General features: G+C 40.7%; 2 long non-coding RNA genes across 2 annotated transcripts in view; one reads left to right on the forward strand and one right to left on the reverse strand.

Moving 5' to 3' along the window:
• The window catches only part of LOC141416944 (uncharacterized), a 136,054-nt gene that overhangs the window by 56,662 nt on the left and 55,715 nt on the right, over nt 1-23,677 (reverse strand). The window lies entirely within an intron of this gene.
• LOC141416943 (uncharacterized) lies at nt 2,515-5,343 on the forward strand. The gene is made up of 3 exons (XR_012441583.1): nt 2,515-2,613; nt 3,950-4,112; nt 5,115-5,343. It is a non-coding gene; the product is annotated as an uncharacterized lncRNA (long non-coding RNA).

Consider the following 23,677-nt stretch of genomic DNA (forward strand, 5'->3'; position numbering starts at 1 on the left):
ATACAATGGCATTTGCTGTGGGCACAGTTTGCATTAAGTGAAGTCCTAGTAGTCATGCATCTTACTGTAAGGAAACCACAGAGCCTAAGTCAGGTTGTGAAGCTTCCCTACAAGTTATGTAAAAAAAGGGGACTTGGGAGACTTGTGTGTTACAGCACCCAAATGAAACCACATTTCCCACCACTGCCACTGTCTCCTGCCTCCATGGAGAAATGCCTAAGGACTGGAGAAAGCTCTGTGTCAATGAGACTGTGCATTTCTAACTTCTGCTGACCACCAGAAGGTGTCACAACCGTGAAGCTTTCCCAACTGCACATACAAACTTTCCTTTTCTTCCCAAAGATGCTGGATCCCTACAGGCAAAGACCTAAGCCCTTGAACCTAAAACTGTCACCTGAGGCTCAGTTCCCCAAAGCGCCCTCATTTGTCCATATGCTCTGCTGACACCTTTGCCCAATTCCCACATTTAAACTGTTAGTGCTGCCATATGACTAGGACTCATTGTTCTTGAAGTGCCAACAGCCTGCTCATGTGGCATTGTTACCACCTGACACAAGCCTTGAGGCTCCACATCCCCCTAAAGGCTGAGGAGAATGCTGCAGCTCTCCGTGGTTTCTGTCACTTATTCACAATTTGATAACACCCTATCGAAACTGTGATCCAGATATTATTGGAACCAGTGAGGCTACAGAGAGGTCTCCAAAAAATGAGGAAGTGTCTACCTGGTCTTGGACACCAGGTTCCTGACATGGGTTGCAAACAAAATTTCAGGACATATCTAGGAGTGACTAATAAAGTTTCTTAGTAAAATAAAGCAAACAATGAATACTACAAAGCCAGACATGACTGTGAACATATCTGAAAAGTGACAGGTTGAGGGCTCAAATTTCAGGAGGATTTATGGTGAAAAAGTGGGTTGGGGGTTTAGGATGAGTGTTCCCTTTTCTTCTGACACCTGGTACTTTTAATCATTCTTTCTATTACACTGTCTTGACTTCATCTGTTTTGCCCAGAGTTATCAAGTCTAGCTTGTTTAAAAAATTCAATTCGCTGCAACATAGTGTTTTGTTTTCCTTCAGCATCCATTTAATAAAGGATGGGTTCCATCACATGCTCATTCTAAGTCAATCGTCCTTTTTAAATGTATTTTTTCCTTTATTGCAAGCATTTCTATGCTCAAAGGAGACATTTTAGCAATGCCCACCTCTCCCACCAGATTAAGCATCTTTTAAAAGATGTTCTTGCTCAGTTACAAGAGAGTGGTGATCACTTAGGGTAACAGCCAAGGTCAGAAGGAGAGAACTACATTTATATTGCATTTGCAGTTTAATGAGGAAGTGTGCAGCGTAAACTAAAGAAAGTAGTTCCTCTTTTTTTCTCATTCATCCAGTTTTTTATTATTATCATATTGAAGTCACATTGTGACATTTACAAAAGTTCTTATAATATGTCATCATCAAATTCACCCTTTCCATCATTCTCTATGATCCATCCAGGCTCACTGAGAATGCCCAAGAGTGACTGTACATGCATGACCATCCTCATGGCCATATCAACCAATCAGTTACATAATGGTTAAGTAGCCTCACTAAAGTTTTATTCCTTGGGAGTCACTCTACTCATTGCTTTTTTTCCCCAAATGTGGTCCCATTAACATCACTAGGAGCAAAAGGAAGATGGTAGAAGGTCATATATTTTTAATGTACAGTTGTCTCTCTAATTCTTTCCCTCAAAATAACTCAAAGGGGAACCATCTGACATAAAGTCTGTTCATACTGAGAATGCAGTTTTCATCCTGGTCATTCTGGATCTACTGTGACCATACAGCCTGTCCACTAATGGTTTGGGTATGGTACCTTTGAGCACACACCACCAGGTGAGACAGGCTAATGCCCATCTCTCTGTTACCTGGGCAGCTTCCCTAAAAGACATCCAAGAAACATTGACTTTCATATGGCAATCTCCTAAGTTTGTGACCCAAACAGTCCTAGAAAATTGACTAGGCCTGGCAGTCCACTGGCCAAGCTAGGCTGCCTATATCCACTCCAGAGAACAAAGCACTCACATTGATTCCTGAGGAAGACTCCAGCAAAATTTGTTCTGCTCAGCATCACTAGCAGAGGTGTCCATGAGTTCAACACCAAGGCTCTGCAGAAATGTTATTAATTATTCTCATGATTGGACCCTAGGTATTGGGTAGGCTAACTGAGAACTGGACTTCCAATCCTCCTCTACATATTCATTGTCCTCTGTACTGCAGTAGCCTTAACCAAGTGTAATTGTGTTCCTGTTGATTCAGTTTTAGCAAACGGCCTCAGAATCACAAGGTCCACTGTGTGAAGACTGATGAAGAAACAATAATTGGGTGCTACACTTGACAAAGACTGACTGAGACAACAACAAGTCCTTAGGGAGCCCTGCTTGACAGAATTCCATATCAAATTGCTCAGCTGCTCTTGCAACAGAGTTGTTTGAAATTAGACACGGCTTGCAAGTGACCATGATATAAGGGAGGTCTCTGTCCTGGGAGTGAGCAGCTGGCTTTCATCCTGAGTCCTCGAAGAAGGATTGCTATCTGCTGACCTCTGCTCAACCCATATAGCTCCACCATCTGTAAGTAATGGAAACTCTGAAAGTTCATTCTATGGTTGTGTCATTGATGCCAGGCTGCAACTGAACCCTAAAGGCAAGGGTGCTCTGAAGAAGTCGAAACTTGGGAATCCCCATCAGGAGTTCTTCTATGTGGACCTCTAGTGTCTTCTAGGACAGTAGCTATGGGCTTAGGGAATGAGAAGGTCAAAAGGTTTGCTTCAAAACACATGGATGCTACTTTTCATTTCCAATAGAGACAGAAATAGATTCTTAAAACATCTATTTTAAGAAAGTGATCATTTGAGCTTCATGCCCATTTTTTTAATCTACATGTTTTTTTTGATGTTGAATTGTGTGAGTTGCTTATACATTTTGATAATTTCTTATCAGATATACATTTTGCAAATATTCTATACCTTATTTTAGTTTACATTTCATTCAAATGTTTGTTTTTTGTGCTGTGCACAAGTTTTGTAGTCTGATGCAACCACACATGTCTACTCTTGCTTTGTTGCCTATACCTTGGTTTTCATATCAAATAAATCACTTCCTAGGTCACATGTCAAGAACTTAATCTCTAAGTTTTCTTGTAGTAGTTTCTGGTCTTGTGTTTAGGTCTTGAATGCATTTAATTTAGGATAAAGGCCCAATTGCATAATTATCAAATAATCCAGTTGTCCCATTTAGATATATTCAGTTTTAAATTGTCATTCATAACTCAATAAAGATGGAAATATAAACATTCTTTGGCCTTACTCCAACTCTTCAGCTAGCATCCAACCAAGTTCATGCTTACCTATATACTTTTAAAGTCGTTGTGACCTCCACACTTCCTCCAGCAGGAACCTGATCACCCCAGGGCCTTGAGACCTTCTTCACGAGGGTAGCAATGCCCTGAAACCCACCAGGGTCAACCGTCTACTCTACGGGAGTCCAGGTCTCATCTCAGAATACACACCTCCAGACAGTAGAGGGATCCATTCTCAAAATTTAGAAATATTTGATCTCAGAACTTACTAAATGAAAGCATTACTTTCTTCTTTGAATATTAAAAATGTAAATGTTAATCAAGTAGCAAATGGGAAACTCATGTGAGAAATAGGAAGAGACAGCAGATGATTTAACATGATTATCAACTTGAGCTGAGGACAGTCACTGAACATACACACCAGTGTCATGATGGGAGCTGTCAGGACAGTGGGACATAAGGAGACCTTAAGGGAATGCCTCCTCCCTTCCCCATGACTGCACACTTTATCTGGTTGCAGGGATTGTCTCCAAGCCTTCTCCTAGTCGACCTAAAATACAGCTGACTCCTCACTCCACACACACTTGGCTCCTGCTTTCCCTTCCCCAGATGACACCAGCCATGAAGACATTTGCTCTCCTTGCTGCCATACTCCTGATGGCCCTCCAGGCCCAGAGTGACCCTCTCCCAGCAACAGTTGAGGAGGCTTCAGCCCAGGAGCAGATGGAGGAAGAGGACCCAGGGGTGGAAAGCTCTGATTTCCAAGATGCAGGTAAGGAATAAAACAGGATAGAGATGCAGACTTGAGAGGGAGGGCTGGAGACCAGCTCTGGAATCTGGTCTAGAGCAGTCGCTTAGGAGACTGTATATCACCTCAATGACCCTTCATATTCTCACTGGACAAAGCCAATTTGATACAAGAAATACTCTTTCTACAATTACTTGATTCCAAGATATATTTGTGAATATTACTAGGTTTTACAATTGAAGAATCTCCCTTGTTTTCTCTGAGACTAAATGAGTAGAAGTATTCATAAGGAGACATTTTATTCCATCTATTTGGGGGATCTGTTTGAGGATTTTTGGCTATTTGATTTTGGGAGGATTGGTAGTACTGGGGTTTGAATTCAAGTTCTCATTCTTGTTAGGCAAGATTTCTACCACTTGAGCATACCCAAGACCATTTTGCTTTAGTTATTTTAAGGTAGGACCTCACATTTTTGTTCCAGAGCTGACACAGACCACAAACCTCCTGCCTGCATCCTCCTGCAGAGTTGAAATTACTCATTGTTCAGCTTTGTTGTTGAGATGCGTTCTCACTAGTTTTTGCCCTGACTCATTTTTTTTTTATTTTTGGTGGTATGGGCTAAAACTCAGGTCTCCCACTTGCTAGGTAGGCACTCTTACAGCTTCAGCCACTCATCCAGCCCTGTCCTGGCTGGTCTTAAACCACAACCCTTATGATATTTGCCTCCCAAATAGCTGAGATTATAGGTATGAGACACCGAATCAGACCTTATCAGGAGGATCTCATAGAAACAGTGGACATGAGTGTGGGTGCGTTCACATGTTTGTGTAATGGAGCAAGAGTTTTGAGTCTTGTCTGTAACCCACACTCACCATGCATATTTATTTCTTGATTGTGGTTTTTCATACTACTATGGTCAGAATGAGCCTACTCCACAAAGAAAGCACCTTCTCCAGGACTCCTACTACCTACTACCTACTGCTGCCCTGAGGTACTAGATGCTAAACGCTTCCTCTGTGTCCCCAGGTTTAAGAGCAGGAGTAGACTGCTACTGCAGAAGGGGAGGATGTAATTTTCTAGAAAGCAGAATTGGAACGTGCTTATACCGTGGTATCTACTACAATCTCTGCTGCTGTTAATCATCAAGAAAGTAAAAAATGCATGTACCATTTGCCTGGAGATCCAGAAGGCCACTGCTAAGTCTCCTGGGCCAGGTGCCTGAGTTCCTTTCCCAAGTCCAAATAAAGTCATTGCTGCAAATTCTCTGTTCTGCTCTTTACTGTGTGCAATTTCATTCAGTAGGAACTCTTTGTGAACAAAGTACCAGACTCTTCTACGAAACCCTTGTAAACAAAATCAATTCCAGAAGTGACCTGAGGATATACAGTGAATAGAAAGCAGGATGATGTTTCTGATCCTTCTACCTACTTCATTCCACTAGAATTTGCCTTCTTTTAGATCAGGCTCACTTTCACTTATGCGTTCAAGGAGGCAAATTAATAATCTTTATTTTCAAGTTAACCCAGTTATAGAGTTATATCTTCCCTAAGAAACTATCAATCTCACCAGGCACTGGTGGCTCATGCCTCTAATCATAGCTACCTGGGAGGCTGAGATTAGGAGGATCAAGGCTCAAGGGCTGCCTAGGAAGTAGTTCCCATTTCCAAATAATCAGCAAAAATGTATTCACGGTGTAAAGTGCCTGATTTGCAAGCACAAAGTCTGGGTATGAACACCAATTCCACTGAGAGAGAGAGAGAGAGAGAGAGAGAAGGAGGGAGGGCAGGAGGAAGGGAAATAAAAGTGAGAACCTACCTCAAAGGTACTCAGCACTAAAATGTTAGAAATGAAAGAAAATACTGCATGAACAGGTGGGGACACAGCTCAAATGCCAGTACAGGGTTTATTGTGGTGAAGCGGTCCTGCAGAGGGCATCCCCAGCAAGACATCTGGAGAACCCACAGCCACTTACAGACTGGGGTATTTATGAAGGTGGGGGGCAAAGCCTCTGGAATGTCACTTGCCCAAATAATCCTTAATGGCCCTCTGACCCTGTAGAGATCATGGCTTAAGGGTAGGTCATTCCTTCTAAGCCAGGTGTGGAGTTTCTAGTAAATGATTAAAGGTGAATGCTTGTTTTTTGGGGGGGTTGGGTGGAGGTTTTTCAATAAGTCACCTTCAAAGGGGACTATCAATGTGATCCTCAGAACCTGGGCTGAGATGGCCATAGCTCTCCCTGCTACTCTATGTCCAGTGCTATTGACACACATGGTCTTGGGAGTGTGACTCTGGAGCTTGTCTTTCTCTTCTCTTCTAGCAGGGCATCACATGGCTACACCCTGTGTCTCCAAAAGACCAGTCTTGCATCTTTGTGTTGTGGAATGTGACCTCTTATCTTCTCTAACTTCTTTTTCCCTCAACTAAATAGCTACTGATGATTTGACAGCTTGCAACCATGTCCCTCAAAAAGCTGTCAAAGTGTAAGCAAAAATCCCTATAAAGTATCCAGAGTGAGTCCTAAAATCCTCATGTTTACTCTTGAATCAACTATTCTCCTGTGTGAGTCCAGAGTACCCATTGGAAATAGAGTATTTCTGATCAGTACATGGATACTGTTACTGGGGTGATCAATGATAGACTGTCCCAAGAAGTCCTACTGAGACAGAAAGACTATAGTTTGATAGACAATGGAGCTCTGTTTCAAGTGATATTATTCACCATTCTTCACTAAAATAAGGAAATGAATACAGACACAGGAATCATCACAAATACCAACAAAAATGCTAAGACTCAGCTGGGCACCGGTGGCTCACACTATAATCCCAGGTACTCAGGAGGCAGAGATCAGGAAGATCAGGGTTCAAAGCCTGTCCTGAGCAAAGAGTTCCTCAAACTGTCTCAAAAACAATTCATCACTAAAATGGGTTGGTGCAGTCACTCAAGCAGGAAAAGTACTGCCCAGCAAGTGTGGTAACTTGAGTTCAAACCCCACTGCCACACAAAATAAGAATGATAATAATAATAATCATAATAATGCCAAGACCCAGCGAAGAAAAAGGCTTCTGCTCCATGTCTACTCCACTGTGATTACGAAGTGCTTCTCAGCCCTGGGCTAAGAGTCGGCATATCCAGAGAGTCAAGTACAGTGGTTCAGGACCCCACAGAAACCTTCCATGGCTGGGAAATCACTACACAGATTACACAGTGGACAGAGTAAGTCATGAGCCTTGAGTTAACAGTGAAAGCCTAAGCTAGGAATTGGGGTAGGAAGGTGAGGCATCCTTCTTCAGTTCCTCTAACTGCTATCAACTTCAAGTTCTGTGCTCCTTGTTGTAACTCCTTAAGTCCCAAAACTGTGGATGGGGCTATTCCAACCTTCATCTCAGGGACTCTGCCCTAAATCCACATTCACCCTGGCTCCCTCCCCCAGCTCCTGGGTCTCTGTCAAAATTTCACTTTGTCTTTGAAATATGGAAACCCGATTTCCATATTACTAAATTGCACCATGTTCTCCAAACTGGTCTCTGTCTTTCCTTCAGTTTTCATCCCACATTACACATCCTACTTACTTACTTTCTGTAACTAGTTTTCTCTGAACAAATCTTCATGTTCATACATCATGGCTCCTGATACCTAGTTAATTCCATGACATATAATTGGTGATAGAGAAATTAATTTTGATTCAGTTGATTAATTTTATCCAACTTTATTTAGCAAGATGACAATACATTATTTGTGCTTAATTCCCTAAAAGAAAACTGAAAGCTACAAAATTAAAAAGCTTGTATGTTCATCTGTAAGAACAGTTTACACTTTAAACATTAACTAAAATTGTTTACATTTAAATATAAGAAAATATACTAATAAAAATGTTCTAATATTAGAGAGTAAATGGAACTTTGAGAAGCATCAGGACTTTAGAATTAAAGAAGAGTATGTTAAAAAATTATTTAACAGTGAATCTTTTCTTTTTGCTGGAAAGCAGTATTGTTAATTGACCCAGAGCTTGGTGCATGCTAGGCTTGGGCTTCACCCCTGAGCTGTACTCTAGGTCCTCGTGGTGAATATTAATCTGAAGCATAGACATGTTATCTTCCACAGATAAAAAGAAGAGGTAGAGAAGAATTTTCGATAGACACAGTGACATAAGAGACAAGAACTTACAAGGTCAGGGACTTCATGTGATTTGAGGAAGTGATGATGCGAGGTACAATTATAAAATTGAGTTCACAGTAGACAGACTCGAAAGCATCTATCAGTTAAGAAAAAGAGCATATTGGCTGAATGAAACATTCCCATCCACACTTAGTAGATGAAGGTACACTGGGAGCATCACACTTGCTGGTTACTATGACATTCTCTGATGGACTATGACAAATGCCAACTCCAGGGAAAGAGATCAAGATGAGATATTAAAAAATATCCAAAGAGCTCAAGCAACTTGCACACTCTTTAAATGATGCAAAGTTCATGGGTGAAATCCACTGGATATTCACTGAACACCCTCACAACATTTGACTTTTTCTACCCACACATGGTGTAGTATAAGAAAATAAAGATTAAGAAAATGTGGAGACAACTGTTTAAGATGTCTTTGAAAGAGAGAGTCCCTCAGTCTCTGAGAAGGGATAGGTGCCTACATGCAATGAATGCAAATCAGCAAAGATGGCTCAGTAACATTAGCTAACCTCCCCTCTGACATGCTCCAGTGTTTGTTCACTGCCTTATCTGGGGCTGAAAAATTCTCCTGCCTTTCACTTCAAAACCATTGAGTTCAACCTCTCTCCTTAGTGCAAAATTTTCACCTCATGGCAAAGTCTGAAAATATTTTTCCTACTCATTTTTTCAAAGTGCCTGGTGCAGTGTTCCTCTTAAAATAGAAGACATTGGTTTATTTACTTATTTTTTAATTGGCACATACTAATTATACTAATCTATGGCATACATGTGGAACTTTGACACATGCAAACATTATATTATGATCAAATCAGGGTCATTAGCATATCTATTACCTCAAACAATTTTCTTTATTTGTGGTGAAACATGAAATTCCTCTCTTCTAGTTATTATGAAATATACCTTCTGCTATTTTGACTGTAGTAGGATATATTGTGCAATTTTGTGCCAAAATGCTTTCCTCCCATCTAACTGTCACATCATACTCATTGGACAACCTTACAAAATACCATTTACTCTGCAGCTTATAAGCAGTGGAAACTAATTTATCAAAATTATGGAGGAAGTGAAGTTCAAGATGCAGATGTCAAAAGATTCATTGTCTCATGCAGGTCCATTTTCTGGTTTATAAATGGGAATTTCTGATATGTCTCTACAATGTAGATGGGACTAGGTAACTCTCTGGTCACTCTTTCAAAGCCCTATCCATAAGGAGGTCCCATGCCTGAGCAATGACACATCGTTGTGTTCAAATGTAAGAATGGGACCATCAAGGGACCCTATTCATGCCAACTGTGACCCATGGTTTTGTGAACTATCAGGGTAGACAAACAAGTGCAAAGGATCAATGACAAACACTGGTAGTGGGATGCTGCTGACACATGGGCTGCTCCACTCAATGGGCTGCATTTCAATGGAATCTCCTAGATGCTTGGCTATTGATGAGGCTTGCATGGGAGTGGAGGACGATATGAACAGAAACAGGGCTCAGTGATGATGCTCATGATGGGGGTTTATCTTGGGGCTGCAGGATATTGATAGCTTGTGAAGAGGGAAATAAGTTTGACCCCAGATAAAGAGTTCTTTCAAAAAGGCATTTAGACTTTAATGTTTGCATCTATGTGAGTGTGGGGAAGGGAGAAGAGTGGAGATGCGGACGGAAACCATGTGACTTTCCTTTACTACTCTAAACCCTTTGATAATCCACTGATCTATGCTTTTCACTTATGCCACATGTTCTATCTATTTGATTATGGACTATGACTACTTCATAAGTAAAGTAGTAAATTAAAATGGTCTTTATTCTCTACTCAAAAGGCATAGACTGGTTGATTACATTAGAAAAATAATATGCAACTGTTTGTTTTCGACAAGAAACACAGGCAAAGACATGCACAGAATAAAAGTGAAAAGATGCAAAATGATATGTAAGCAAGTGGAAGTTGAAGTTAAGAAGGAGTAACTTAACTGTACTCTGACAAAGTAGATGTCAAGCCAAAATCAGTTAGAAGGGATAAAGAATGCCACTACATATTAACAAATGGAGTAATCTATTAAAGAGAGATAATGATGATGCAAATATATGAACTAAGTAGCTGTGCACCTAATTTCATAAAGCAAACACTACTACTGAATACACAGAGACAGGTAGTTTCTGAAATAATAATATTGGGTAATTTCAACACCCTACTGACATGACTACATAGATCATTTTTGAAAAATATCAACAAAGGTAAGATCCAAAGAGTTAAACTGCACCACAGATCAAATGGACATAACAGACATCTGAAGAGTATTTCACCAAATTCTTCTCAGAAGCCCACAGAACTTCCTCCAAAATAGATCACACTTTTGACCAGTAAGCAAGTCTTAACAAATTCACAAGTACTGAAATAATTTCCTGTATATTAACATATCATCATGGAATAAGATTAGAAATTAATAGCAAGTGAAACTGTGGAAATTAGTCAAACACATGGAACCCAAAAGCACACTTTTTGACACAGAAGAATTCAACAAGCAAATCTAAAAACTTATAGAATCAAATGAAACTGACACAATCTACCAGAACCTTGGGGACAAAGGTTGTGAGGCAGTGCTAAGGAAAGAAAAATTATGGCTATATGTGTCTACATTAAAATTCAGAAAGCTCTTGAGCTGGAGGTATCGTTTAGTGGTAGAGCACCTGCCTACTACACACAAGGCTATGGTTCAATCCTCAGTACTGAAAAAGAAAAAGATATCAAAATAACCTAATTATATGATTAAAAGTTTTAAGAAGAAATTAATAAAGTGGAGACTAAAAGAACAATGCAAAGTACCAATGCAAAAATGAGTTGGTTCTTTGAAAAGAGAAACAACATGTTCTATTGGTTACCCAAACTAACCTAAAGGAAAGGTACCAATGGCTCACACCTGCAATCCAAGTTATTCAGGTGGCAGAGATCAGGACTATCACAGTTCAAAACCAGCCTCAGGCAAACAGTTTCAAGACTCTATTTCAAAAAAAAAATTCTCAGGAAAAAAAGGTTTGTACAGTGGCTCAAGTGGAAGAAGCTCCTGCCTAGCAAGTGTGAGGCCCTAGTTCAACAAAAGAAAAAAAAAAAACAGAAAGAGGGAGAAGACTCAAATTAATAAAATCAGTGATGTAAAAGGGGAATTATGACAAATACCCGTGAAATTCAGAGGATCATTAGGGAATATTTGAAAACTTATATTCCGGTAAGATAGAAAATATAGAAGAAATGTATAAATGTCTAGACATAACACTTGCCAAAATTGAGCTACCGGCTATTAACAAGTTGAACAGACTTATAGTGAGCAATAAGATCGACCGCTAGTATAGTATCACAATGGAAAAAAAAACCAGGACCAGAAGAATTCACAGCAGAATTCTGCGGCCTTTTAAGAAGTAACATCAATACCCCTCAAATGTTACATAAAATAGAAAGGGTGCTGCCACACTCAGTTTACATAGCAAGGATTACACTGATACTAAAACTAGATAAGGACACAACAAAGAAAAAATTATGCTTTAATTTCCATGATAGATATAGATGTAAAACTTCTCAATAAATTGATTTCAAGCCAAATTCAACAACACATGAAAAAGATCATACACTATGATGAAGTTGGGTTAATTCTAGAAATAATAGGAGGATTCAATATACACAAATCAATAAATATCATACAACACAGAAATAGAATGCAGGACAAAAATCACATGATCATATCAATAGATGAAGATAAAGCCAATGACAAAATACAACATCCTTCCTGATAAAAGTCATGAAGAAACTAGGAACAATGAAACGTATCTCAACAGAATAAAGGTTATATATGACAAACAAATAGTCAATATAATAAATGGGGAAAAACTGAAAGCATTTCCTCTAAAATCAAGAACAGGACAAGAGTGTCCACTTTTTCCACTCTTAGTTAAGACAATGATTGAATTCTTATGATGATCAGCAAGGTAAGAGAAAGAAATGAAAGGGATACAAATAGGAAGGGAAGAAGTCAAATAATCCCTATTTGTAGACTATATGACCTAAACTTAAAAGAACCTAGGGCCTCAACCAAAAACTCTTACATCTGACAAACACTTTTAGCAGAATAGAAGGATAAAAAAAAAACATACAAAAAACAGTAAATTTTCTATGTACATATAATGAACACTCTGAGAAAGAACTCAAACCAAGAATCCACTCATAATAGCCTCAAAATAACTATGAATAAACATATATTAGAAGATTAAATTCCTCTCCAGTGAAAACTATAAAACACTGAAGAAAGTTATTGAAGAAGACACTAGAAGATGAATAAACTTCCTTATTCATGAATTGGCAAAAACAACATTGTAAAATAGGTTATACAACTAGAAGAGATCTACAGATCCAACACAATTCTCATCAAGTTCCAATGACATTCTTTACAGAAATAGGAAAATGAAGCCTAAAATTCATATGGAAGCACAAATCACCCCAAGTAGCCATAGCAATCCTGAACAAAAGAGCAATTCTGGAGGTATCATAACACCTGACTTCAAATTATACTACAGTAGCAAAAACAGCATGGTACTAGCACAAAACAGATGCATAAATCAGTGGACCATAATTAAAGATCAGAAACAAGCCCATAAATTACATCCATCTGATGGTCGACGAAGGTGGCAAAAACACTCATCTGAAAGAAAAAAAAAACAGCCTCTTGAGCAAATGTTGGGGAAACTGAATATCCCCATGTACAAGACTAAAACCACATCCTTATCTCTCATCTCATGTAACTTTGATGGCACTACAGGAAAACACAAGGGAAATACTTGGAGATAGAGGCAGATACCATGACTTTCTGATTAAGACTCAAATAGTTCAGGAAAAGACAGCAAGAATGACAAAGGAATTGCATCCAATTGGAAAAAACTAATGCATATCAAATGAAAAAATTGCCAGAATGAGGGAAAATATTTGCCAGCTAATTCATCAGACAAAGCATTAATATCCAGTATATATAAAGAACTAAAAAAACTAAACACAAAAAAGAACGATTCAATCGATAAAGGGACAAATGAACAGATAATTCCCAAAGGAAGAAAAAATGACCAAAAAATGCATGTAGGTATGTTCAACATTCATAGCCATAAAGTAAATGCACATAAAATTATTTTGTACTTCTGTCTCACCATAGTCAGAATGGCTATCATCAAGGAAACATCAACAAATGCTGACAAGGGGCATGGAAGAAAAACCCTCCTACCATGTTGCTGGGAATGTAAACTGCTCTGGCTGGATGAGTCAGGATGGAGGTTACTCATAAAAACTAAAAATAGAACTCCCATATGCTCTTGCTATAGCACTCCAAGACATATATTTGAAGGAAATTAAGTCAGCACACAACAGATATGCCTGCATATCCATGTTTATTACAGCACTATTCCATTAGAAAAGGTATGGAATTAGTCAAGACCCCCATCAACCAAAAACTAGACAAAGAAAATGGTACTACACACAATGCAGAGTATATGCAGCCATAAACAGTGAAATGATGTTGCTTTTAGGAAAATGGATGGAAGTGGAGATCATCAAGCTGAAAAAATAAGACAGAATAGCAAAGACAAATACCACGTGTCTCTGTACACAGAATCCAGACCTTAAAAGTGATATGGATGCAAAAGGGGACATTTGGGGCGAATCAGTGGAGAAGGGATAGGGAAGAACAGCAAATGGGGGTGGTGAGTACGAGTATATACAGTATAAACATGTATGAAAACAACATACCACACCCTCTAAAATTGTAAGAAATGTGGGGAAGGAGAGCTAGGACAAGAAAGAGTAATAGAGGAGATGGATATGACCAAAGTACAACAAATGCAGTTATGGAGACATTAAAGTGAAATGTCATCATACAACAATAGACACTTCTAAAAAAAAAGGAATAAACACTCTGTCCCAGAGACTTGGGGTGAAGAACCAGGGTGCATGAAGAGGTCACTTCTGGAGGTGCTCCATACTTACTTCTGAGTACACAAAGTTTATTGGGAAAGGAATCCAGACAAAGTCAGTTGCAGTAGCCTTTCAACCCAGTCCACCTGCTCACACTGAAGAACTTGGCCTCTTCCTCCACAAGCCTCTATGGCACAGCCATGAGACTGTATATTGTCTGCTGTCTTCGAGAGCAAGGGTGGTACTAAGAATGCTATTTGCACATCCAGAATTCCTGTTTGGACAGGAGCTCTCTACCTCAAGCCCCATCGGTGGTTTCAGTGGTTATAGAAAATGCACTAACTGGCTCTGTCTGGGTACTGTGCAGTTCAGAAAATATATGAGGACAGCTAGACTCTCTGACTGGCCTCTATTCTCTACCCACACATTATCCTGGATAAGACCCCTGAGTCTTGTTGCTGTCTCATGTTCAGCTACCTTCTTCAGCCCAGGAAGAGCTGAGTGCCACATGCTTCAAAGGCTGCAGCATCCCTAAGCACTGGCCCTCATTTCTAGGACAATAGCACTTATGCAGGTGGCAAAACGACTTCCTTGGGCCCCTCAAACCCAGGCAAGTACTCTCCCTATGCAGCATCCAGCAGACACTTTCACCTGCCTCCCACTGCCTTTTCCCATCCACAACACTTCAGTAACTTCTTCCACACTCTCTTGCTTTCTCCTTTGGACTACCTGCTAGCATTGATTCAAATCAGATTCCCTCCTCAGTGCTACAGTGCACCAGAGGTGAGAACTGTAGCTTTTAGGTAGCATAATGCTTCCAGGCCACGAGCCTCAGAAATCAACACACTGGCCTCCCAGTGTCATTGGTACCAAGCTTCAGGATGGGTCAATGACCCCCAATTTTACCATGCTCATTCCAAGAGCCCTAGTCTTATTCATTCCTGTTCCTGTGGCCATCGTTTTCCTCCTACAACTGGGCCAAAACCGCAAGGGTTATGGGAGCCTCAGGTTCCATTTCTCATAGGTATATATTTTCTCTACTAGTGGTGCATCCCTGTATCTTTACATGCTGTTATTATAAATAGTTACTAGTGACTTCATCAGGCACCAGCAACAAGCAATGATCCATTAGTGTCTGACAGACAGGCCTCCTGGAAAAGAGCAGACCCTGGTACTTTACTCCATTGCTTGAGTCACACCTCCAATCCATTTTCCTCTGGTTAATTTGGAGATGGATTGTCATGAAATATTTGCCCAGGCTGACCCTGACACACTATCCTCATAATCTCAAGCTCCCAAACACCTAGGATTACAGGAATGAGCCACTGTACCCAGCTACATCCTTGTATCTTTACAAGTTGTTGTCATCAAATATTTACTGTTGACCTGATCAGAGACAAGAAATCAGCAATGATTCACACCTGCTGACAAAGAGCAGGCCCCGTGCTTTAGCCTAACCTTACTTAATCTCTGTATATGCAGCTTTCTCAGAAGCTCTAATTTTACCACATTTAAAGGTCAGATGGTATCTTCCATGCATCCCTCCCACAAGCAATAGAGTTTGAGTCTCACAGACATTACAGTCTGGGTCACTAAACAAGAAGCAACTTTCAAACTGTAGACATGGACAGTAGCAAACACTGAGCATGTGGATGCATAATTACCAGTATGGCTGATACAAATGATAGAGGGAGTCAATAACAAAATGTTGGCCAGAGATGGCCCCATAATTGATGTCAATATAGGAGCACTGGTCACATGGTACTCTCTATGATGGGAATTGGTTGTTATCTTATGTGCATTGTGAGTTAGGAAGATGGTATTTGACGCCACTCTAGCAGACTAGAAAGCTCTCTGAAAAAGCTTGCCAAGGTTATAAATTGTACCACAAGAGAAAAATCTGAGGCATGCACAAGGGCTGTGTTAAAAATATGTCTTAAAAAACACAGAATGGGGTCCATGCCTATCAATCCAAACCTTGCTTATTAAATGGGTCCTGTGGCACCAATTAGTAAACACAACCAGGGCTCAACAATGCCAAATCAAGTTTAGAGTTAGGCAGATGGCCCACCAATACTTCAGCACTGGTGAATGATTCTATGCAAAAAACCCAGATGTGCCCTGTGGGTAGGGGCAAAGCTTCACGTGCAGAAAAAGCATTCAAAGTTATTCCTGGCTTAAGATGTACATGTGCCTCCAACTGGCTTTTTGTGAGTATGGAAAAAAAACCCATAGCACTCAGGAAATTTCCATTCAAGCTTCCATGAAATCCTGGCTAGAAATTTACAGGGGCTAATGTGTTTGTGCAATGGTGCAGTACAGGGAGGCAGGGATCTGAAAGTCCACAAAGGGCCTCACAAGATTACAATAGCCATTAGACTACACATAGCTCCACTTCTAATATTGGATGTCACCCGGGTAGATGATCCCCCAACACAGATGGCCAAATTTTAGACACCACCACCTAATCCCTGAGGTTGTTGTTGGAAGTGATGCGGCTTCAGCCCATAGCTCCGCAATCCAAGCGATGTTGAAGGAAAGAGTGGCACCAACAAATGTCACTGGTATCACAAAGTCCCCAGCAAACCAACCTCTCTTATGCTACAGACAACATGGACCCCGAGGTACAATGATGGCTGCATCCACTGCCCCTACACTTGTCTTGCTGCTTCCCTCAGCTCATGCTTGCTAAGTAGCCTAGAAATGAACCATACAACGGCATTTGCTGTGGGCACACTTTGCATTGCATTAAGTGAAGTCCTAGTAGTCATGCATCTTACTGTAAGGAAACCACAGAGCCTAGGTCAGGTTGTGTAGCTTCCCTACAAGTTATGTAAAAAAAGGGGACTTGGGAGACTTGTGTGTTACAGCACCCAAATGAAACCACATTTCCCACCACTGCCACTGTCTCCTGCCTCCATGGAGAAATGCCTAAGGACTGGAGAAAGCTCTGTGTCAATGAGACTGTGCATTTCTAACTTCTGCTGACCACCAGAAGGTGTCACAACCGTGAAGCTTTCCCAACTGCACATACAAACTTTCCTCTTTCTTCCCAAATCCGCTGGGCCCCTACAGGGAAAGACCTAAGCCCTTGAACCTAAAACTGTCATCTGAGGCCCAGTTCCCCAAAGGGCCCTCATTTGTCCATATGCTCTGCTGACACCTTTGCCCAATTCCCCCATTTAAACTGTTAGTGCTGCCATATGACTAGGACTCATTGTTCTTTGAAGTGCCAGCAGCCTGCTCATGTGGCATTGTTACCACCTGACACAAGCCTTGAGGCTCCACATCCCCCTAAAGGCTGAGGAGAATGCTGCAGCTGTCACTTATTCACAATTTGATAACACCCTATCGAAACTGTGATCCAGATATTATTGGAACCAGTGAGGCTGCAGAGAGGTCTCCAATAAAGGAGGAGGCCTCTACCTGCCCTTTGGACACCAGGGTCCTGACATAGGTTGCAAAAAAATTTTTAGGACATATAGGACATATCTAGGAGTAACTAAAAAGTTTCTTAGTAAAATAAAGCAAAGAATGAATACTGCAAAACCAGACATGACTGTGAACATATCTGAAAAGTGACATATTGAGCACTCAAATTTCAGGAGGATTTATGGTGAAAAAGTGGATTGGGTGTTTAGCATGAGTGTTCCATTTTCTTCTGTCACCTGGTACATTTAATCATTCTTTCTATTACACTGTCTTGACTTCATCTGTTTTGCACAGAGTTATCACGTCTAGCTGGTTTACAAAATTCAGGTCACTGCAACATAGGGGTTTGTTTTCCTTGAGCATCTCTTTAATTAAATGATGGGTCCATCACATGCTCATTCTAAGGCAATTGTCCTTTTTTAATGTATTTTTTCCTTTATCGTAAGCATTTCTATACTCAAAGGAGACATTTTAGCAAATGCCCAACTCTCTCGCCAGATTATGCATCTTTTTTTAAGATGTTCTTGCTCAGTTACAAGAGAGTGGTGATCACTTGGGGTAGCAGCCAGGGTCAGAAGGAGAGAACTACTTTTATACTGCATTTGCAGTTTAATGAGGAAGTGTGAAGTGTAAACTAAAGAAAGTAGTTCCTCTTTGTTCCTCACTCATTCATTTTTATTATTATCATACTGAAGTCACCTTGTGACATTTATAAATGTTCTTACCATACATCATCATCAAATTCACCCTTTCCATCATTCTCCATGATCTATCTAGTCTCACTGAGAATGTGCAGGAGTGACTGTACATGCATGACCATCCTCATGGCCATATTGACCAATCAGTTACATAATGGTTAAGTAGCCTCACTAAAGTTTTATTGCCTTGGGAGTCACTATACTCATTGTTTTTTTTCCCCAAATGTGGTCACATAACATCACTAGGAGCAAAAGGAAGATGGTAGAAGGTCATATATTTTTAATGTACAGTTGTCTCTCTAATACTTTCTCTCAAAATAACTCAAGGGGGAACCATCTGACATAAAGTCTGTTCATAATAAGAATGCAGTTTTCATCCTGGTCATTCTGGATCTACAGTGACCATTCAGCCTGTCCACTAATGGTTTGGGTATGGTACCTTTGAGCATACACCACCAGCTGAGACAGGCTAATCCCCATCTCTCTGTCACCTGCGCAGCTTCCCTAAAAGACATCCAAGAGATATTGAGTTTCGTGCAGCAATCTCATAAGTGCCTGACCCAGTGGTCCTAGAAAATTGACTAGGCCTAGCAGTCCACTGGCCAAGCTAGGCTGCCTATGTCCACTCCCTTAAGGGAATGCCTCCTCCCTCCCCATGACTGCACACTTTATCTAGTTGCAGGGATTGTCTCCAAGCCTTCTCCTAGTCGACCTACAAATACAGCTGACTCCTCACTCCACACACACTTGGCTCCTGCTTTCCTTTCCCCAGGTGACACCAGCCATGAAGACACTTGCTCTCCTTGCTGCCATTCTCCTGCTGGCCCTCCAGGCCCAGAGTGACCCTCTCCCAGCAAGAGTTGAGAAAGCTTCAGCCCAGGAGCAGATGGAAGAAGAAGACCAAGTCACAACCATCTTCATTACAGGGGTGGAAAGCTCTGATTTCCAAGATGCAGGTAAGGAATAAAACAGGATAAAGATGCAGACTTGAGAGGGAGGGCTGGAGACCAGCTCTGGAATCTGGTCTAGAGCAGTCACTTAGGAGACTGTATGTCACCTCAATGACTCTTCATTTTCTCACTGAGCAAAGACAAATAAATGCTAGAAATTTTCTTTCTACAATGAGTTGATGCCAGGATATATTTGTGAATATTATTAGGTTTTACAATCTGAAGAATCTCCCTTGTTTTCTCTGAGTGTAGATGGGTAGAATTATTCATGAGGAGACATTTTATCCCATCTATTTGGGGGATCTGTTTGAAGTTTTTGGCTTTTTGATTTGGGAAGGATTGGTAGTACTAGGGTTTGAACTCAAGGTCTCATACTGGTTAGGTAGGATTTCTTCCACTTGAGCATATCCCCAGACCATTTTGCTTTAGTTATCTTAAGGTAGGGTCTCACATTTTTGTTCCAGGGCTGATCCCAGACCACAAACCTCCTGCCTGCATCCTCCTGCAGAGTTGAAATTACTCATTGTCCAGCTTCTTTGTTGAGATTGGTTCTCACTAAGTTTTTGCCCTGATTCATCTTTTTTTATTTTTGGTGGTATGGGCTTAAACTCAGGCCTCCCACTTGCTAGGTAGGTACTCTTACAGTTCTAGCCACTCATCCAGCCCTGTCCTGGCTGGTCTTAAACCACAACACTTCTGATATCTCCCTCCCAATAGCTGAGATTACAGGTATGAGACACCATACCAGTCCTTATCAGGATGATCTCATAGAAATAGTGGACAGGAGTGTGGGTGTGTTCACATATTTGTGTAATGGAGAAAGAGTTTTGAGTCTTGTCTGTAACCCACACTCACCATGCATATTTATTTCTTGATTGTGGTTTTTCATACTACTATGGACAGAAGGAGCCTACTCCACACAGAAAGCACCTTCCCCAGGACTCCTACTACCTACTACCTACTGCTGCCCTGAGGTACTAGATGCTAAACGCTTCCTCTGTGTCCCCAGGTTTAAGAGCAGGAGTAGACTGCTACTGCAGAAGGGGAGGATGTAATTTTCCAGAACGCAGAATTGGAATGTGCATATACAACGGTATCTACTACAATCTCTGCTGCCGTTAATCATCAAGAAAGTAAAAAATGCGTGTACCATTTGCCTGGAGATGCAGAAGGCCACTGCTAAGTCTCCTGGGCCAGGTGCCTGAGTTCCTTTCCCAAGCCCAAATAAAGTCATTGCTGCAAATTCTCTGTTCTGCTCTTTACTGTGTGCAATTTTATTCAGTAGGAACTCTTTGTGAACAAAGTACCAGACTCTTCTACAAAACCCTCGTAAAGAAAATCAATTCCAGAATTGACCTGAGGATACACAGTGAATAGAAAGCAGGATGATGTTTCTGATCCTTCTACCTACCTCTTTCCACTTAAATCTGCCTTCTTTTAGATCAGGCTCACTTTCACTTATGCCTTCAAGGAGGCAAATTAATAATCTTTACTTTCAAGTTAACCCAGTCATAGAGTTATAACTTCCCTAAGAAACTATCAATCTCACCAGGCACCGGTGGCTCATGCCTCTAATCATAGCTGCCTGGGAGGCTGAGATTAGGAGGATCAAGGCTCAAGGCCTGCCCAGGAAGTAGTTCTCATTTCCAAATAATCAGCAAAAATTTATTCATGGTGTAAAGTGCCTGATTTGCAAGCACAAAGTCTGAGTACAAACACCAATTCCACTGAGAGAGAGAGAGAGAGAGAGAGAGAGAGAGAGAGAGAGAGAGAAGGAGGGGGGTCGGGAGAAAGGGAAGTAAGAGTGAGAACCTACCTCAAAGGTACTCAGCACTAAAATGTTAGAAATGAAAGAAAGCACTGCATGAACAGGTGGGGACACAGCTCAAATGCCAGTACAGGGTTTATTGTGGTGAAGCGGTCCTGCAGAGGACATCCCCAGCAAGACATCTGGAGCCCTGAGCCACTTACAGACTGGGGTATTTATGAAGGTGGGTGGCATAGCCCAAGGAAGGACACTGAGCTGGATAATGCTTAATGGCCCTCTGACCCTGTAGAGATCATGGCTTAAGAGTAGGTCATTCCTTCTAAATCAGGTGTGGAGTTTCTAGTAAATGGTTAAAGATGAATGCCTGTTTTTCTTTAGGGTTGGCTGGAGGTTTTTCAATAAGTCATCTTCAAGGGGGACTATCATTGCGTAAGAAAAAAATCCCTATAAGGTATCCAGAGTGAGCCCTAAAATCCTCATGTTTACTCTGGAATCAACTATTCTCCTGTGTGAGTCCAGAGTACCCATTGGAAATAGAGTATTTCTGATCAGTACATGGATACTGTTACTGGGGTGATCAATGATAGACTGTCCCAAAAAGTCCTACTGAGGCAGAAAGACTATAGTTTGATAGACAATGGGGCTCTGTTTCAAGTGATATTATTCACCATTCTTCACTAAAATAAGGAAATGAATACAGACACAGGAATCATCACAAATACCAACAAAAATGCTAAGACTCAGCTGGGCACCGGTAGCTCACACTATAATCCCAGGTACTCAGGAGGCAGAGATCAGGAAGATCAGGGTTCAAAGCCTGTCCTGAGCAAAGAGTTCCTCAAACTGTCTCAAAAAAAATTCATCACTAAAATGGGTTGGTGCAGTCACTCAAGCAGGAAAAGTACTGCCCAGCAAGTGTGGTAACTTGAGTTCAAACCCCACTGCCACACAAAATAAGAATGATAATAATAATAATCATAATAATGCCAAGACCCAGCGAAGAAAAAGGCTTCTGCTCCATGTCTACTCCACTGTGATTACGAAGTGCTTCTCAGCCCTGGGCTAAGAGTCGGCATATCCAGAGAGTCAAGTACAGTGGTTCAGGACCCCACAGAAACCTTCCATGGCTGGGAAATCACTACACAGATTACACAGTGGACAGAGTAAGTCATGAGCCTTGAGTTAACAGTGAAAGCCTAAGCTAGGAATTGGGGTAGGAAGGTGAGGCATCCTTCTTCAGTTCCTCTAACTGCTATCAACTTCAAGTTCTGTGCTCCTTGTTGTAACTCCTTAAGTCCCAAAACTGTGGATGGGGCTATTCCAACCTTCATCTCAGGGACTCTGCCCTAAATCCACATTCACCCTGGCTCCCTCCCCCAGCTCCAGGGTCTCTGTCAAAATTCCACTTGTCATTGAAATATGGAAACCTGATTTCCATATTACTAAATTGCACCATGTTCTCCAAACTGGTCTCTGTCTTTCCTTCAGTTTTCATCCCACATTACACATCCTACTTACTTACTTTTTATAACTACTTTTCTCTGAACTAAACTTCATGTTCACACATCATGGCTCCTGATACCTAGTTAATTCCATGACATATAATTGGTGATAGAGAAATTAATTTTGATTCAGTTGATTAATTTTATCCAACTTTATTTAACAAGATGACAATACAATATTTGTGCTTAATTCCCTAAAAGAAAACTGAAAGCTACAAAATTCAAAAGCTTGTATGTTCAGCTGTAAGAACAGTGTACAGTTTAAACACTAACTGAAATTGTTTAGACTTAAATATAAGAGAATATACCAATAAAAATGTTCTAATATTAGATGGTAAATAGGACTTTGGGAAGCATCAGGATTTCAGAATTAAGAAGAGTATGTTAAAAAATGATATAACAGTGAATCTTTTCTTTTTGAGAGAAAGGATTGTTGTATATTGACCCAGAGCTTGTTGCATGCTAGGCTTGGGCTTCACCCCTGAGCTGTAGTCTAGGTCCTCATGGTGAATATTAATCTGAAGCATAGATGTATTATCTTCCACAGATGAAAAGAAGAGGTAGAGAAGAATTTTCGACAGACAAAGTGGCATAAGAGACAAAAACTTACAAGGTCAGGGACTTCATGGGATTTGAGGAAGTGATGGTGCAAGATACAAGTATAAAATTGAGTTCACAGTAGACAGCCTTGAAAGCATCTATCAGTTAAGAAAAAGAGCGTATTGGCTGAGTGAAACATTCCCATCCACACTTAGTAGATGAAGGTACACTGGGAGCATCACACTTGCTGGTTACTATGACAGTCTCTGATGGACTATGACAAATGCCAACTCCAGGGAAAGAGATCAAGATGAGATATTAAAAAATATCCAAAGAGCTCAAGCAACTTGCACACTCTTTAAATGATGCAAAGTTCGTGGGTGATATCCACTGAATATTTACTGAACACCCACACATTTGACTTTTTCTACCCACACATGGTGTAGTATAAGAAAATAAAGATTAAGAAAATGTGGAGACAACTGTTTAAGATGTCTTTGAAAGAGAGAGTCCCTCAGTCTCTGAGAAGGGATAGGTGCCTACATGCAATGAATGCAAATCAGCAAAGATGGCTCAGTAAC

This window comes from Castor canadensis, chromosome 14 (genome assembly GCF_047511655.1).
Source record: "Castor canadensis chromosome 14, mCasCan1.hap1v2, whole genome shotgun sequence".
NCBI lineage: Eukaryota > Metazoa > Chordata > Mammalia > Rodentia > Castoridae > Castor > Castor canadensis.